The following is a 14,482-nucleotide window of genomic DNA, read 5'->3' as shown; positions in this document are numbered from 1 at the left end:
GGGGTGGGGAACTTTTGACCTTATTGTGCTCTGTGATTGACAAATGAAGGTACTTTACCTATGTTTGGAAACTAATCTCCATTTGAGAAGAGGGGTTTTGTGGTGGACTTAATTAAGGTATAGCCTAGGGGTGGAGTAGTATTTAGAACAGGGACTTTGTAATTGATTGAATGATTGGAAGATCCTGGGGTGGGGTAGTACTTGGAGATTATTTAATCACACTTAGTAAATGCTGTATTTTGAATGATGTCATGTTTTGATCTTCTCTGTTCTTGGTTTGTCACTGAATAAAATAGAGAGCACCTATGCTGGTATTTTGAACCTGGGAAGTTGCCTTTCCTTGGCATTACATTACAGGGAGCCTGTTCCATTTTTGAACAGCTCCAATTGTTAGGGAATATTTTGGTATATGGAGCTGAAATCTGCCTCCCTTCAACATCCACCCCTTGCTCCTAGTGCTGCCTTTTGGGGCCAAATAGAACAAATTTAATCTCTTTTCCACATGATAGTCCTTCACATTAGTCTTAGGTCATAGGATTTAGAGCTGACAGGGATGTTAGGGATGACCTTGTCAAACTCCTTTATTTTAACAATTTAAAAACTAAGGCCAAGAGAGATAAAGTACTCAAGGTCACACAGCTAGTAAATAGCAGAGTTCAGATCCATGTCCTTTGACTCTAAATTCTAAATACATGAAGACAGCAATCATGTCCCTCCTAAGTCATCTTTCCCTTCTCTTCCTGCCTCCCCCTCCTCCCTCTCCACAGTGGTATGAAGACACTGGTTCAGGAAACAGCTTGGTAAGGAGAAATGGAGGATGATAGAAAGGCAGGTCAAAGGGAGCACAAGAGCACCCTTAAGAAAAAGTGAAAAGCTGTAGGTGGAGGGTAGGGGATGTGGGAATAGCACAAGCCTATTTCTTTATCAGGCTGATGTTAGGAGGTAGCCCTTTTCATTCCCTTCTGCTTCTTGGTTCAGCCTTCTGCCCAGAGAGGGAAAGCTATGTGATCAAGGTCATGGAGCTATTTAGTGGTAAATCCAGGATCGGAGTCCAGGACTCCTAATTCCCTGGCCAGGATAAGTTCCCATAAAACCCACTGGATTCCTCCACGTCCCAGGGCAGCGCTCATTTCCGTGCTTGTCCTGGGATTTAGGTGTATGTATCTCTGCCCAACGTCCAGGGGATGAATGCCTCTTATGACTCCATGGATCACCCGAGCCTAGGGATGGTTTCCAAGCTAGTTGGTGGGATGAGGTCAGTGCCTGACAGAATCTGACCCTAGGGTGCTTTCCAAACAGGGTGGTCTCAGATAGTGCCAGAAAGCCCTTCAAGGAGCCCACAGCCTGTTTCCCTTCAGAGTCAGGGGAAAACTCTGTGGGAGGAGAGTGATGAGCAGCCACTGCCATCATTACCAGCTAAGATGGAAGTTTTTTGCTGAGGAGGGAACATGAGTCAGATGGTTATAAATCAAAGTGGCCTCTGCTGAGTCTCTTGGGCTAGAAGGAAAGGTTATCTTGGAGTTGCTGCTTTTCACCAAGCTTGGAGTCAATGAATTGAGCCCTCAGGAAAGGTATTGGGTGAGGGATAGGGGATGGCAGTCTGGCAGAACCTGGGTGATTAGAGGTAAGGGTGTTTCAGATCTCTTAAATATTGGACTTTCTGCCTCATGACATAGCAAGATGGAGTTCTGTTGGGAGGGATCCATTGTCCATTCCCACTTTCCAGTGGGGGTGACTCTCAGAAGGTGATTTGGGAAATATCTTTCACTAACACACATTGGCACTTACTGATCAGGGGATGGGGGATGCATACTGCCACAATAAATCTTATTTGTACAAAGTGAATGTGTAATATGTGTTCATTGATTTGAATTGAACTAAAGAAACCTAGACTTCTGTTTTGGGCTAGGCCTGACTTGGACAATCCCCTTTGTAGATTCAGTTTGATATTGAAACAAAGTGAGACATTCATAGGTCATTCACCAGTTAACAAATGGAGATTTAGAGCAGAAAGGTATGCTACAAGAAGAGGCGTTGAGAACACCTTGAGCTGATTCAGCTGAGCAGAGCTCCCATCCACTCACCAAGCATCTCCCACCCACTAGCCGGGCATCTCCCACCCGCTAGCCGGGCATCTCCCACCCCTTAGGGGGGCATCTCTCACCCGCTAGCCAGGCATCTCCCATCCACTAGCTGAGCATCTCAGAGTTTCTTCAACTCTTCATGGCATCTTTGTAGTCAGGTAACAGAAGTAATATCAACAGTTTGAGCCTTTAGTCCCCCAAGTCAACCAAATCCATGAATATCTCAAAACCTTTAAAGGATAAACTAGTATAGGGGTGGATATTGATTGTTCTTGCACTCTTTTCCTCAGCATTCTCCAGATGCTGATTATTCAACTTTTGGATTATTTGGGCTCTCAGGCACTCATGATCACTTATCAACAAATCATTTTTTATTAACATGGAAAACAAGGGAAGTAAAGGCAAAGTGGACTCAAACCTGGACACCTAATGTTGAGAGAAGATATGCCTGAGGAGTCACAGACCATAGACTGAAAGTTTTTGCATCATTTGTGGATTCCATTACACAATAGATTCAATTATAGATTTGGATACACATTGTTAATTTAGTCAAGAAAATAAGGGTCTGGGTGGAAGAGGACATGGTAGGTGAGTGATTCCCTTGAGACTCCAGTGGTGAGGAGCGACTGAATTGAGTGCTGGCTGATGAACTGGCATTCCCACTAGGGTAACCAAACAGAGTGAATGGGGGTGGACTAGTCAATTCAATTTGAAATATTTCTTAAATTAAAGGCTGCCTATTTGGAAGCACTGTGTTAGGTGCTGAGAATACAAAGACAAAAAAACAAAACAGAACAGAACAGTCTCTGCCTTAGAGTCATTTGCATTCTGTTGTAGGTGTGGTGGGCACTCAATGTCTACCCAGATGAATGAACTCAATGTCTCTACAAAGTAATAGAAAGTTATTTCAAGAGAGAGGGCGCACTAACAACTGGGATGATAAAGAAAGGTACTGAAGGGGAGTTAGAAGAAGCCTGAGCTATGCTTTGGAGGAAGTTTAACTCTTGAAGGGCTTCTACTAGGTGGATGTAAGAGTGTAATACATTCCAGACATGGAGGACCATATGTGCAAAGGTGGGAAAGATGGAATGTTATTCACTGTTGATATAGGGAATGACTCATCAGACCAGCCTGTACAAGGGGGTGTGCAGAGAGGGTGGTGATGGCAAACAGTATGAGTAAAGGCAGAGAAATTGGAAGAAAGAAATCAAGCATTTATTAAGCACCTATTATGTTCCAGGTACTAATTATGCTAGATACTTTACTGGTACTATATTATTTGATTCTAACGATAACCCTGGAAGGTGCTATTACTATCCCCATTTTACAGTTGAGGAAACTGAGAAAAGCAGAGGTTAAGTGACTTGCCTAGGGCCACACAGCTAGGAAGTGTTTGAGGCTGAATTTGAACTTAGATCTTCCTAACTTCACGCCCAGTGCTCTATCCACTGTGCCAACTTTGGTTCAGTTGTTTCAGCTGTTTGGGGTTTTCTTGACAAAGGTACTGGAGTGGTTTGCCATTTCCTTCTCTAGCTCATTTTACAGATGATGAAACTGATGCAAACATAGTTAAGAGACTTGCCCAGGGTCACATAGCTAACAAGTGTCTGAGGTTGGATTTGAACTCGGGTCCTCCTGACTAATATTCTAAACACTGTGCCACCTACCTGCCATTGTTCCATCTAGCTGTCTCTAACTTGCTGGTTGAGGTTGGGGGAATAGTGACTTTTTGAGTTGAAACTTGGTTTATTATCCCTCTCTACAATCATTATGGTAAATGGGAAGTATTTGCAGGGGTATAGGATCATGGCCCACGCTGCCACAAAGACTGTCCACAAGTAGCATATACCAAAATTGTAGAAGTAAACAGTGATGAAGCTTTGATCGTGTCTAGGGTAGTGATGTGTAACTGAGTAACAGTTGAATTTTCTTCTAATCACCTTTTCCCTGGAGAAGGGATGCCTGGTGACAAGCAACAGGCTTCAGTAGTTAGTACCTAATATTAAAAGTTTTGGGGAGTTTGGCTGTCTCTACCTCCACTTTAAAAAATGATGGAAAAGTAGTTGCCTTTAGTGTCTTTGTCCTGTTTCAGGATGAGGTAAAACAGTAGACCATACCTTGGACCTGGAGTTTTGGGGAAGACATTTTGGGGAAAACCCAGGGCATTGGTGAAGCCAGGTAGATTTACTCTGGATCTCTTTGTCTTGGCCCCGGTACCTTTTGAGCAAAGCTCCCCACCTCTGTGGGGTAGGCTCCAGGTGGGACTTGGGATCTAGGCTTTCTTTACCTCCCCCATTCTATCCCAACACCAGGCTAGGGTATGTTTCCCCATTCACAGGCAGGGATTTGCAAATCAATGGGCCCATTCCATTTGGAAGTGACTTGGGTAATGAGTGACAGTCATGTTAACTGGGCCTGCCTTTATAGAAGGACACCCCCCAAACAAAGCAGCCCCAGCAGATAGCAGTGTACAGCACTGCCTTCTGCCTGGTCACTTGCCAAATGAAACAAGCAAACTTCATGATGCAGCACTCCCCATTGATGGGGAGAAGGATGGGTGGACTGGGATTCAGGACGAGGATGAATTTCTATAGCTGACAAGGGAAAGCTGCATTTGAAAGGGGGACTGTGGTGGCCTTATGGCCTTACATCCTAGCATCATTGTGACCATTTCCAGGGCCTGGGGAGAGCACATCCTGGGACAAGTTAAACTTTAACAGGGTCTAGGAGAATGGAGAGCGCTGGTGCCCAGGGCACTGGGCAGTCTAGGCCCAGCCTGGGGGGTGGGGAGTGCAGCAGAGGCCCTGTGGCCAGTGCTTTTTCTTGGCCCTGTCTCTAGGACCCAAGAGTCCCTGATGAATTGCCCCAATATTCTGATCAAAAAGTCCTGCTAACAGTTTTAGTGTGTTTGTGTCCCCCTAGTGAAGATAAATTAGACAGGCTAATGAGACTGATTAGTCTTTAGCTGTGACCCTTGCCCCCGAGGATGTACTCTGAGCTAATAGAGAGAATGGGGATTATGAGCTGTGCTAATGGGCTTGTGTTGGCCTGTTAAAGGAAAACACATTTATTGCTACTTAGAGAGCATTGATCTAATTGTGCTGGAAGCATTTCTGCAAATGGAACATGGAATTTTTATTAAGTAGGTGACTCAGGTTCAGCCAAGATATCCCGAATGGGATGAGAAAAAAAAAGAAAAAAATCTTTTACAAAGGTTTCATGTAGAAACAATTCTCTATTCCACTGAAGAGAGCTGCTTGCCTTGGTTCTTTGGTCAAACAATTATAGAATTCATGCATCCATTTGTTAAATATGTACTGTATACCAGGCGCTGTGCTGCCCATGGGGGATGTGCAAATAGATATGATGAAGATCTGGTTTTTAAGGATTGTGTAGCCATCTGATGGAGGAAGACATACATGGTCACAGTATGGTGGAAGGATGTCTGAATCTTCTCTTTATCCTCATTTCACAGTGTCATGGGAAGGTTGAGAAGGGAGAGATCACTTTCATCTGGGAAGAGAGAGAGAGAGAGAGAGAGAGAGAGAGAGAGAGAGAGAGAGAGAGTGTGTGTGTGTGAATGTTGGGGGAGGAAGACCAAGGAAGGTTTCATAGAGGAGGCAGCCTCTCTGAGGTCCCCTACCTTTCTTTCCACATGGAACTGAGTAGACACTGGGGGTATTTTTACATCTATCATTGCTTGATCATCAAAATTTGAGAATCATGCTTGGATCTCTGGGGTTTCTGCTATAACACTGTCATCTCAGTGGCTATCTAAAAGGGGTGAGAGTTTCCTGGTGCTGAGTGTGGGTGTAACCTGCCTCTCATTCCTAGCATGGGTAGGGCTTTCACCTTGATATCCGAGGGACAGAATCACAGAATCCAAGAGTCAGAAAGGACTTCAGACACAGAGGAATGGGAACTCCCTGGAAAGTGGTCATCCAGTCTCCACTTGAAGACCTCCCATAATAGGGAGGCCTTGCTTTTACCTCTTGAGGCAGCTCATTCTGCTTTGGGGCTTCTCTCTTCATTAGAAAGCTTTTCTCTCAGGTTGAGGTCTTGCCCCTTGGTGAACTTTGTCCACCACCCTTTGTCCCTTATTCTGTCTTCAGGGGTCAGGTAGAACAGGTCTAATATCACTTTCAAAGTAGGCAGTGTCCCCCATACTTCTGGGATTTTCATAATTGGAATGCTAAAAAGAGGTATGTTTGAGTTTCCATGACTAGGTTACCTTGATTGTATGGTCCCTCTCTCCATTCTGCCAAATAATGCATTAATTTTTGAGTATTACTGGTCTCCTCAGGCCACAATGCATGAAATTTGTTAGAATGTTAGCTCCTTGAGAGTAGGAAGTTTTATTCTTTGTGCTTGCATCCCTCCTGTTTGAAGCAAAGTGGTTGCTTAGTAAATTAAGGCTTATTGATTGATTGATTGAAATAAGCCTCAGGTTGTGATACTTTGGGGGGTTTGTGAAAAAGATTGGAACTGTGAGAAGATCCATAGGGACAGAATGGGGAGAAGGGACAAAATGGGGAGAAGAGGTTAGCAGAGGGCCTGTCATATAGTGGATATTTAATAAATTCTTGCTGAAGGAAAGGGGCAGAGAGAAGAGGGCTGGTTCAGGGGGGTTGAGCAGGATGCTGCATGCCTAGAACAGCAGAAAGATGAATCCAGAGAAATTTTCTGATTGGAGTTCAGGGAATAGTATGGCAGAATTTGTGTAGCTGCTGTATGAGAAGGGGGACCCTGGGACTCCCAAAGAATGGAGCTTGCTTCTGAAGTCATCTCAATGACTTCAGAAGCTCAGTCTTTTCTAAATCACTACCCTGTTGTGTAGTTTGAAGACATGTAACCAGTGGGATTAGGGACCTTTGTTCTCCATGTGCCATCAGGAATCAGCCAACCTCAAATATCATCAATGAAAATTAATCTATGACCTTAACAAATCTAACAAGTCATAGAATTATATGGAAATGAAGAAAGGTGATGTTATAATGACAAATGCAAGGAGAGTGGTGGTCTGTAAGTCAACAGCAGAGGTAAAGAGTGAGAAGCTGTGATTCTTACTTCAGCACTGACCAGGGGAGGAGGTGTCCAGAACTGCTGACAGAGATAACCAGTCCACTTCAAGGTCCATCGTTCTGAGGGAGGAGGGAACACTGGGCTACCAAACATTAAGAAAAACATCCTGTAAGCAAAGCGCAGCTAGGTGGTATGGTAGATATAGTGCTGGGTCTGGAGTCAGAAGACTTATTTTCTTGAGTTCAAATCTGACCTCAGATGCTTATTGACTGTGTGACCCTGGGCAAATCCTTAACCCTGTTTGCCTCAGTTTCCTCATCTATGAAATGAATTGGAGAAGGAAGGACAAACCACTCCAGTGTGTTTGCCAAGAAACAGTCATGAAGAGTCAGAGAAGACTAAAAATGACTGAATAACAACAAAAAGCATAGTTAATTCTCTTTGCTTCATTCTATATTTGTCAAGAGTAAATCTTAACACTTGGTTGCTGATTGATTGATACTAGGAAACCTGATAATAATTCTGTTTTTTGAGTAGACTTCCATTTTGGGAAGAAAATAAGCTGACTGGCCAGCACAAATATCAGGCTGGCTGGTTCATCATTGCAAATATGATGGGATACAGTAAATATTGGACTGGATTTGGAGTCAGAGGACTTTGGTGAGAATCCTGGCTCTTCCTCTTGCTGCCTGTATAATATTGAATGAGTCACAACCTCTTTTGGCCTCAATTCTTCATCTTAGAGGAAGGGGGTTAGACTAGGTAGCTTGTAATGTCCAAATCTGTGATTCTTTGCCTGGCATTTGAGGTCTTTTGCAATCGGGCATTATACTATCTCTCCAGCTTTATCCCCTATTGATATCCTCCACATTCTGGTATATATGATCCTGGGCAAATCACTTACCTTGTCTGCCTCAGTTTCCTCAACTGCAAAATGGGAATAACAATAGCACCCATCTCCCAGGGTTGTAATTCGGATCCAACTAGATGATATCTGTACAGTGCTTAGTATAGTACGGCACCTGGAACTTGTCCCTTTCCCTTTTCCCCTAAACTCGGCCTGTGCTCTCCTACTTCTGTACCATTGCTCACGCTGTTCCTTATGACTGGAATGCCCTTCCTCCCCCTTTTCACCTGTTGAATTTTTATCTGTCCTTTTAAACTAGGAATCCAGTCAGACCCATAGGTATATGGGCAGGGGAATTTCTTCATTGGTGTTCTGCTTGAGTCTTCCAGGAAGCTGTCTTCACCACTTTTCTCTATCGCTTCGAAAATGCCTCTTTGCTATCTTATCAGGGAGAGAGCCTGACTCATGGATCTTAGTAGCTGGTTACAGCCAGTGTAGGAAGTGCTCTGAATCCCCAACTTTTTAACTAGAAGAGACCTTGACACACAGAAAGTCAAAGCTTGGAGGGACCTTGGAACAAAGAATGTTAGAGATGGAATGTGCCTCAGAACATAGAATGCAGAATATCAAGTTTAGAAAAGTTAGTAGTTAATAAGCCTTTATTTGAGCACCTACCTATGTTTCAGGTACTGTGCCAACCACTGGGAATGCAACAAAATAGTAAAAGACAGTCCCTGCTCTCATGGAGCACCAGAGAAGACAACCTGAAAACATGTACAAACAAGCTATAGACAGGATAAATCAGAGAAATCAATAAAAAAAAATCAGAGAAAATCAACATGCAGGGCACCAGTGTTAAGATGGATCAGGAAAGGGCAGGCTTCTTGTAGAAGGTGGGGTTTTTGCTGGGACTTTGAAGCAACCAGGGAAACAAGGAGGTGGAAATGAGGAAGGAGAGAGAACATTCCAGCCTTGAGGGACAGTCTGTGAGAATGCTCAAAGAGATAGTGTTTTGTTTGAGGAACAGCAAGGAGGCCAGAATCTGTGAATCAATGAATAGGTGAGGTGGGAGGGAACCAGATTGTGAAGGGCTTTGAATATCAGCAGAAGTTTGAATCCTGGAGATGATAGGAAGCCACTGGCATTTATTGAGCGTGGCGAGTGACATGGTCAGACCAATGCTTTAGGAAGATCAATTTGACAGCTGAATGGAGGATGAACCAGGATAGGGAGAAGGATAATCAGACAATAGAACATAGTGTAAGAGCTAGAATAGACATAAGAATATATGTATATTTCCAGAGTCAAAAGGAACCTGAGAGCATATGAATATAGACTGTCATATCTGGCAGGGACCTTACAACAGAGAGCACAGAATGTCAGAACTGGATCAGACCGGAGGATAAAGAATCTCAGAGCTGGAAGGGACCTTAGGACACAGACCAATAGAGTAGGAAGAGATCTTAGGACCATAGGGTTATAGACTTAGAGTTGGAAGGAACACTAAAGTCTTCTATTTCAGAGGTGTCATACCTATGGCCAGTAACACTCTTGGGTGAGGCCCAAACAAGATTAAAAGGTAATTGGGAAATATTTAGCAAAATAAGTAAAAATGCAATAAAACATAAATAATATTAGCCAACCAATAAGCATTTATTAAATATCTATTATATGCCAGGCACTGTGCTAAGCACTGGAGATACAAAAAGAGGTGAAAAGCAGCCCCTGACCTCAAAGAGCTTACAGTTTAATAAGTCAATAGGTGGCTTGCAAGAATCCTTATATTATTTATATTATATATGGCCTACATTTCTATTTGAGTTGGACACCACTACTCTAGGCCAGCTTCTTCATTGTATAGATGAGGAGTGTGAGGCCCAGAGATGTTTAATGATTTGTTCAGGGTCACAGAGGCAGTGGGTGGCTAAACATAGAATGTCATATTGGGAAGGGTCCTCACGATATAAAAGAGATCTGACCATTCTCCCTCCCTCCTTCCCACATCCAAGATCTTCAATGGCTCACTACTGCTTCTTAGATAAAATACAGAACTGTCAACCTGCAATTACTTTTTACAGTCTAACTCTCCTTAATTTTCCTGTCCTATATTAATTATTCCCTTTCATGCATTCTCTATGCTAGTCAAACTGGCCTGCAAGCTATTAACTATACATGTCATTCTATTTCCTTCCAGTATGACTGTGAACAAGTAATAACAACAACTAAGCAGTTTTGTAGCCTTTTAAGGTTTTTTTTAAGGCTTTTAAGGTTTTTTTAAGGTTTGCAAAGAGCTTTGCAATTACTTTCTCATTTGATCCTCCGGGAAGGATCAACCCTGGGAAGTAGGTGCTATTTATTATCTCCATTTTACAGATGAGGAAATTGAGGCAAACAGAAGTTAGGTGACATAGTTAGAAAATGTTTCAGTCCAGATTTGATCTCAGATCCTCCTGACTCCAGGCCCAGTGCTCTACCCACTGAAATACCCCTAACCCCTGTGCTCGGAATAAACTACCTCCTCATCTCTATCTGATAAAGTTCATAGTTTCTTTCAAAGTTTAACTCAGGTGACACCTCTCAGAGAAAGCCTTTCCTGATCTTCCCCATTATTAGTACTTTCTTCCTCTTGAAATTTGTTAACACAGTACTTTCTGTGCTTGGTTGTGTGCCTGTTGTTTCCTTAGAGGAGGAAGTAAGTCCCTTAAAGACAAAGACTATTTTGTTTTTAAATGTTGTATCCACACTGGACAAATCACATCTCCTAGTGCCCTAAGTAACTTACATAGTTTCAGAAAAGATGCCATCCTGCAATGGTAATAATTCATTAATAGCAGCTCCCAACACCAATGAAATCACAGGTACTGTCCCTTTTTTCAGCACATAGTAAGTGTTTAATAAATGTTTGCATTGTATTGAATAAATAAATTCCAATCCCCTCCTCTAGCATACAGTAGGTATTTTAATAAATATTTGCATTATATTAACTAAATCTCAATCCTCATCCCCCAGCATTCAGTAAGTACTTAATAAAGGTTTGCATTGTATTGAATAGTCAGAGCTGGGGTGACATCTTATAAGATAGAGTGTCAGAAGTGGAAGAGATCTCCAAGACCACCAAGCCTCACATCCCCATTTTACAGAAAAGGAAATGACCCAGAGAAGAGAAGGAAAACTTCAGCTCACAGCTGGAAACCTGGCTCTGGTGTCAGGCAGCTGCCTTTGCCTCCTAGCATGCTATTCACAACGCAGGTTCTGTGTGTCAGAACAGACAGGAGAAGAACTTTCAGGGCTATGGATGGAAGAGAAGGTCAAGGCTCCCTCCCCTTCTGTGAGAGGAGTTGTTTACAAGTTTTGTTTTAGCAGGTGGGAGCAGAGAGATGAGCAGGACATAGGGCAGAGCACTGCTCAATACAGGCAGAGTGATAATGGTGCCTTATTCTAAGCAAATCCAATATATAAGCATCTAGCATTTGACCTTGGGCAAGTCACTTAACCTTGTTTGCCTCAGTTTCCCCATAGGTAAAATGAGCTGGAAAAGGAAATGGAAAACCACTTCAGTATCTTTGCCAAGAAAATAGGGTCACGAAGAGTCCAGCATGACTGAAATGATTGAACAACAACAAATTTTATACTGAGGATATATTAGAGAGATAAAGAGAAGGGAGGGAGGTCAGATGAGGAATTCAGATCCTAGAACCAGAAGGGTCCTCAGAGAGCATTGAATCCAGCTCTTACCTGAATTACCTGAATGTTTGCTCTTACCTGAGCAAACATTCCCTCTATGATGAGGGGGAGGATTGTTTACTTTATGAAAGCATCATCTACTTTTTTAAAGGATTCACAATTCCTCCAGCTCTGGTGTTATCTAGTTGTGTGTGATCTTAGCCAGGTCACTTTCTCTCTGGACCTCACTGTCATGCCCCGCAAGTAAGCGTGTTGTATGATCTCTAAGCTGGAAAGCTTTGACAGTCTATGAGTTAGAATTCTATGACATTCTGAACCCTTACTATGTGAGGGCTCAATAGATAGGAGTGGGAAAGCCTGGGTGCTCTTCATTCTCCCAGTGCATAAGCAAGGGGAGGTATTCGGGTAGTCAGCAATGCTGCCCCCTTGTGGTCAGGGCTGTGATGAGTGCTTTCCTTTGCCACCATTCTAAAAATTTTTGCCCTAATTTCCTTGCTTCATAGGATTCCAGACACAGATCTGGAAGGAACCTCAGAAACCATGTGGTCCAACCTACTTATTTGACAGATGAGCAAACTGAGACACAGGGAAATTAAGTGATTTGCCCAAGGCTGCACAAGTTGCAAGCATCAATGACAGAATTTGAACCCTGATCCTTTGACTCCAGATGCCTTTGATTCTTTTTCTCAGGAGCAAGATTCACAGCTGCTTTGGGCACATTATCTTCTTCCCCTGAACACATCAGGCCAGGCTCCTGAATACCTGTGCTTGACCAAAGGCCAATTTGAAATGAGATCTGGACCCAATTCCACTTCAGAGGAGGGAGGGGTAGGGGAATGGAGAAGGCAATAGAGGAAAAAAAATGTTAGGACAATTAGAAGAAAAAGCAATCAAAAATACACCATAAAATACATGAATCAGAGAACATTAGGACAAATTAATGGACTACATGAAAAGTGATTCCTTAAGGATATTTTCAAAGTTTTATTAAATGCCGCAGTGGGTCCCAAGGACTCCAAAATAGCCAGTGAAGAAGAGGCAGGCCTGTGAGGACTCCAACCTCTGAGAGTGTTTGTAGGCACCAACAGAAAGATCTGCAAGCAGACAGATGAAGAAATGGGGTTACCATCTCACACAGACACTCAAACCCACTGCCAAGGATTGGCACAAAAGGATGGTGGCTAGATCACACAATTCCATTCAAATTCAACTCAATTGAATTGGATTAAATGATAAATGGGATAGTACAATGAAAAGAACAATGGTTTTAGAGTCAGAGGACCCAGGTTCAAATCCTGCCTCTCTTATTACATGTGTGATTTAGGAAAAACAATCTCTACATTTCTCTGGGTCTCAGGTCCCTCCTCTATAAAACAAGGAAGTTTGATTAGAACCTTAAGGTTCCTTTCAGCTCTAATTGTATGATCATATAAATTCAATAGCAATCATTTACTTTGTGCAAAGTCCTGTGTTGGGCACTGGGAAAAGAGAGGATACAAAATTTGGGCAAGACATTATCTATCACCTGGAGCTTATATTCTATGTGTCTTCAGCAGCAAGCCTGTCCATTAAATGCTTATTGAGTTGAACTTGAGTGCACAGGACAGATAAGGAGAGAAGGAGAAGACATGAGGTGGAGGGGGAAGGGTGGGAGCTGGTAGCAGGAAAAGTGAAAGGGTTCTAAAGAGGGGTTTATCCACTCAAAAGTAAAATCCTTAGACGTAAAAGAAAAATGAACATCTGGAAGTCTATTGTGCCTTATTCTACCACTCTAAGCTTTTGATTTAGTATCTTTTTCTCCCTCTTAGAAAGTATTTTCAAAATTCTTCAGAGAACATTCCCTGTGATTGATTAGCTCTTATTCCCCTCACCAGCAGAAATACAGATTTATCCAGGAGTTCCCTTGGGGATTATGGGGACTATTATACACCCATCCACAACCATGAATCAGAACAAGAATGGAGCTGACTAACTGTATGACCTTGGGTAAGTCCTTGACCTTTGATAGGCCTTAGTTTCCTTTTCTTTAAAATGGTAGGTGTGAGGTAGTGGGGAGAGGGGAGATTAAATCAGGGGTGGGGACCTCCAACCTCAAGGCCACATGTGGCCTACTAGTCTCAGGTTCTCCACCCTTGAACTAGATGATTTCTAAGGGTTCCTCCAGTTCAGTTATTCTCTTATGCCTGATGTTTTCAGGTAGCCAAAAGAGAAGACTGCCTTTCATTTGTTAGCTACTTTGCCTCCTCCACCTCTCTTCTTTTCCTAATAATAATAACTTTTATATAGCACCTCCTGTGTTCTAGGCACTGTGCAATTATTATCTCATTTACAATTATCTCAGAGATAGTTTGAAATTATATCATAGGCAGATGCTATTATTAATCCTCATTTTACAAATGAGGCAAACAGGTTAAGTGACTTGCCTAGGGTCTCACACAGCTAAGTGTCCGAGTATAGATTCCAGCTCAGGTTTTCTGGACTCCAGGCCTGGCACTGAGTCACCTAGCTGCCCCTGTGGAATACTGGCCTACTTGTTTGGGTGACATTTCTCAGGGGTTGAGAAGAGCCTAGGGAAATAACACCCACCACCTGAGACAGACAAGGCAAATGGTATTCCCATTTTGCATAAGACCCTGAGGCACGTAGATATTAAGTGACTTGCCCAAAATCATATGGTAAGTTAGTATCAGAGAAAGGGTTTTGAACCCAGGACTCCAGACTCTAAACCTCTAAGTCGTGACAGATGTGCCTCCTAATACCAGAGCTTTATTCTACTTTAGAGGGCTGAGTCTCTCTTTTGCCCATTTCTTCCTCCCCAGTCATGCCTTCATGTTAAGCAATGATT

Source organism: Petaurus breviceps, unplaced genomic scaffold, assembly GCF_028583685.1.
Source record: "Petaurus breviceps papuanus isolate PSGF00001 unplaced genomic scaffold, PetGlider_PUasm1.0 90591, whole genome shotgun sequence".
NCBI lineage: Eukaryota > Metazoa > Chordata > Mammalia > Diprotodontia > Petauridae > Petaurus > Petaurus breviceps.
Note: the sequence above shows the minus strand (reverse complement) of the source record.